The sequence below is a fragment of the Nansenia antarctica genome (genome assembly GCF_963989245.1).
Source record: "Nansenia antarctica genome assembly, chromosome: 8".
In the NCBI taxonomy this organism is placed as follows: Eukaryota; Metazoa; Chordata; class Actinopteri; order Argentiniformes; family Microstomatidae; genus Nansenia; species Nansenia antarctica.
In genome coordinates, this window is record NC_137678.1 from 1,692,578 (window position 1) to 1,698,177 (window position 5,600).

The window sequence follows — 5,600 nt, forward strand, 5'->3', positions numbered from 1 at the left end:
CGCTGATATAATGCAAACCTAGAGAAAGGGGGATGTGCACTATCAACAGTCCGTCATTTCACTGTTCAAGACGTCTTATTTCTCCACGCCGACGAGGAGGAGAAATGGCATTCATTCCCAAACTGTTGCATGGCTGATTACAGATCAATAAAAAACAGTCGATTTCGTACAATCCTTCTGACAGCCCCTCGTGTCAAGTCCATGTCCTCCATGTACTCACAACATTTGGAGAGGCTACACGAAAACAAAATAACAAATATGTGAAGTGATATATTGTATGTTATGCATGTGTGGCATTGAGCAAAGATGATCTTAATAAATGCATCGATAACTATTTAGGAATGTCTTTGATAATTGATCTTCTGAGATTTGGGAAATGGTTTTGGAAATCGGAGCCGAAAAAACGACTCGCGGTTGACACCTACCTGACCAGCACGATGTAGGCGCACGATCTCCCGGGGATTCTGCGAAGAACTCCGATGTAAAGTTGTGCCCAAAGTGCGCTGGGAATCAACTCAATCACACCACAGATGGTGCAGATACTGTGCGCAAGATCAATAAAAAGACGACCTTGACGAATTGCAAAATTCTCCCCGAGAGACACAACCGCCGACTGAATGTCCTATCTATCCATTCCGGAGCGCTGTGGTCTCATCCCCAGACGTCGACTCACTCCAGCCTTCCACATGTACCCGTCGTACCAACGGCTGGAGCCCGGCGACCCTGGAGCCTGAGGGAGAGGAGCAGCGAGGCAACGATAGGTCCTAGAGTCAGCTGCGCTCGCAGGGTTCACCCGACGACCACCCTAGAAAAATGTCAGATTAGAAATCCATGATGTCAATTTGAGCAGTCAGAGATGTCCACACAATCTATGTTCTTATTCCAACGGGCACCGACCGACGTCTAGAAATGAGAATTGGGCGCGACTGGAAGGAGCTGGAAGAACCATGTTCTGGGTGTCACTTTAGCTGCGCTCAGATGGCCATGTGACTTTGCCTGTCTTAATTATCTCACACATGTAATGTATGCAAGTAGACTACGCATTCATATGCAGAAGCCCCGGCGGCCGAATTTTGGCCTTGTCCGTTTGATTTGCTGCACCTCGTAAGATCTGAATTGATTTCCTTGATGCGTAACACCATTAGTCACAAGGACCGTGTTTATAATGCGCGCTCAAGAGAAGAAGAGAAAAACCGTCATGCTTATATTATTATTTACAGCTATAGTAAATAGGAGGCCCCTGACTCCATACTGAACCATGACAGGTATGAATGAATGAATGGACTTTATTGTCATTGCTACAGTACAGGTACCAAACAACGACATTTAGTTCATTCATTCATTCATTCATTCATCATTCGTATAGAGATGATGAGACTAGTATAGAGATGATGAGACTAGTATAGAGATGATGAGACTAGTATAGAGATGATGAGACTAGTATAGAGATGATGAGACTAGTATAGAGGTGATGAGACTAGTATAGAGGTGATGAGACTAGTATAGAGATGATGAGACTAGTATAGAGATGATGAGACTAGTATAGAGATGATGAGACTAGTATAGAGATGATGAGACTAGTATAGAGATGATGAGACTAGTATAGAGGTGATGAGACTAGTATAGAGATGATGAGACTAGTATAGAGGTGATGAGACTAGTATAGAGGTGATGAGACTAGTATAGAGATGATGAGACTAGTATAGAGATGATGAGACTAGTATAGAGATGATGAGACTAGTATAGAGGTGATGAGACTAGTATAGAGATGAGACTAGTATAGAGATGAGACTAGTATAGAGATGATGAGACTAGTATAGAGGTGATGAGACTAGTATAGAGATGAGACTAGTATAGAGATGATGAGACTAGTATAGAGATGATGAGACTAGTATAGAGGTGATGAGACTAGTATAGAGATGATGAGACTAGTATAGAGGTGATGAGACTAGTATAGAGATGATGAGACTAGTATAGAGGTGATGAGACTAGTATAGAGATGATGAGACTAGTATAGAGATGATGAGACTAGTATAGAGGTGATGAGACTAGTATAGAGATGATGAGACTAGTAGAGAGATGATGAGACTAGTATAGAGATGATGAGACTAGTATAGAGATGATGAGACTAGTATAGAGATGATGAGACTAGTATAGAGGTGATGAGACTAGTAGAGAGATGATGAGACTAGTATAGAGATGATGAGACTAGTATAGAGATGATGAGACTAGTATAGAGATGATGAGACTAGTATAGAGATGATGAGACTAGTATAGAGATGATGAGACTAGTATAGAGATGATGAGACTAGTATAGAGATGATGAGACTAGTATAGAGATGATGAGACTAGTATAGAGATGATGAGACTAGTATAGAGGTGATGAGACTAGTATAGAGATGATGAGACTAGTATAGAGGTGATGAGACTAGTATAGAGATGATGAGACTAGTATAGAGGTGATGAGACTAGTATAGAGATGATGAGACTAGTATAGAGATGATGAGACTAGTATAGAGGTGATGAGACTAGTATAGAGGTGATGAGACTAGTATAGAGGTGATGAGACTAGTATAGAGATGATGAGACTAGTATAGAGGTGATGAGACTAGTATAGAGATGATGAGACTAGTATAGAGGTGATGAGACTAGTATAGAGATGATGAGACTAGTATAGAGATGATGAGACTAGTATAGAGGTGATGAGACTAGTATAGAGATGATGAGACTAGTATAGAGATGATGAGACTAGTATAGAGATGATGAGACTAGTATAGAGATGATGAGACTAGTATAGAGATGATGAGACTAGTATAGAGATGATGAGACTAGTATAGAGGTGATGAGACTAGTATAGAGGTGATGAGACTAGTATAGAGATGATGAGACTAGTATAGAGATGATGAGACTAGTATAGAGGTGATGAGACTAGTATAGAGATGATGAGACTAGTATAGAGATGATGAGACTAGTATAGAGATGAGACTAGTATAGAGATGATGAGACTAGTATAGAGATGATGAGACTAGTATAGAGATGATGAGACTAGTATAGAGGTGATGAGACTAGTATAGAGGTGAGACTAGTATAGAGATGATGAGACTAGTATAGAGATGAGACTAGTATAGAGGTGATGAGACTAGTATAGAGATGATGAGACTAGTATAGAGATGATGAGACTAGTATAGAGATGATGAGACTAGTATAGAGATGATGAGACTAGTATAGAGATGATGAGACTAGTATAGAGGTGATGAGACTAGTATAGAGATGATGAGACTAGTATAGAGGTGATGAGACTAGTATAGAGGTGATGAGACTAGTATAGAGATGATGAGACTAGTATAGAGGTGATGAGACTAGTATAGAGGTGATGAGACTAGTATAGAGGTGATGAGACTAGTATAGAGATGAGACTAGTATAGAGATGATGAGACTAGTATAGAGGTGATGAGACTAGTATAGAGGTGATGAGACTAGTATAGAGATGATGAGACTAGTATAGAGATGATGAGACTAGTATAGAGGTGATGAGACTAGTATAGAGATGATGAGACTAGTATAGAGATGATGAGACTAGTATAGAGGTGATGAGACTAGTATAGAGATGATGAGACTAGTATAGAGATGATGAGACTAGTATAGAGATGATGAGACTAGTATAGAGATGATGAGACTAGTATAGAGATGATGAGACTAGTATAGAGATGATGAGACTAGTATAGAGGTGATGAGACTAGTATAGAGGTGATGAGACTAGTATAGAGATGATGAGACTAGTATAGAGGTGATGAGACTAGTATAGAGGTGATGAGACTAGTATAGAGATGATGAGACTAGTATAGAGATGATGAGACTAGTATAGAGGTGATGAGACTAGTATAGAGATGAGACTAGTATAGAGATGATGAGACTAGTATAGAGATGATGAGACTAGTATAGAGGTGATGAGACTAGTATAGAGATGATGAGACTAGTATAGAGATGATGAGACTAGTATAGAGGTGATGAGACTAGTATAGAGATGATGAGACTAGTATAGAGATGATGAGACTAGTATAGAGATGAGACTAGTATAGAGATGATGAGACTAGTATAGAGATGATGAGACTAGTATAGAGGTGATGAGACTAGTATAGAGGTGAGACTAGTATAGAGATGATGAGACTAGTATAGAGATGAGACTAGTATAGAGGTGATGAGACTAGTATAGAGATGATGAGACTAGTATAGAGATGATGAGACTAGTATAGAGATGATGAGACTAGTATAGAGATGATGAGACTAGTATAGAGATGATGAGACTAGTATAGAGGTGATGAGACTAGTATAGAGATGATGAGACTAGTATAGAGGTGATGAGACTAGTATAGAGGTGATGAGACTAGTATAGAGATGATGAGACTAGTATAGAGGTGATGAGACTAGTATAGAGGTGATGAGACTAGTATAGAGGTGATGAGACTAGTATAGAGATGAGACTAGTATAGAGATGATGAGACTAGTATAGAGGTGATGAGACTAGTATAGAGGTGATGAGACTAGTATAGAGATGATGAGACTAGTATAGAGATGATGAGACTAGTATAGAGGTGATGAGACTAGTATAGAGATGATGAGACTAGTATAGAGGTGATGAGACTAGTATAGAGGTGATGAGACTAGTATAGAGGTGATGAGACTAGTATAGAGATGAGACTAGTATAGAGATGATGAGACTAGTATAGAGATGATGAGACTAGTATAGAGGTGATGAGACTAGTATAGAGATGAGACTAGTATAGAGATGATGAGACTAGTATAGAGATGATGAGACTAGTATAGAGGTGATGAGACTAGTATACGGACGTCTATGGACACACATCACCTTTATATTAGACTCATCTTTAAACATGTCAATTTACATGAAAATATGATTTACATGTATTGTTTATAATAGAGCTTGGAAAGCCATTTTGACATAAATTAATCACATTTTAATATGAAGAATTGTACTTTTTAAAACAATATATTTTGATATCAATAATAAAAATGTTCTTTATCAATATATATATATTTTTTAAACATTTCAAATTTAACATGTTAAAGGTACAATCTGTAATTCAAACAACAACACTGTTTTGGTAAACAGCTGAAGGACGGAGCTAGAGGAATGAAATCAATTTCAGAAACAGAGCTACGGATGCAAGGACTGACCATCCATGATGTCAGAATATAGGCCTAGTTAGAACCATGTTGAAGCTATTGCATTGTTTACAAACACTGGAGTAAAACAAGCGTGTATTTTGGATTCAGAGGGAACTACTACAAAGCAAGCTAAATGAGCTAGCAAGCTAAATGAGCTCGCCAGCTAACTTTTACCAAATTTAGCTCCAACAAGGGATAACCCATGTCACAAAGGCGGCTCACCCTTTAGCCAGGTCAGTCTCGCTATAGACTCTCAAATGTTCCTGTTGCATAAAGCTAGCCTATGAGTGACTAAGGTAAGACTGGCTGAGTTCGGAATGGCATACTAGCATACTACTCATACTAGATATGACGTAGATTTGAGTATGCAAGAGCGTTCACACTGTACAGTATGCAAAATTTGAGTATACAAG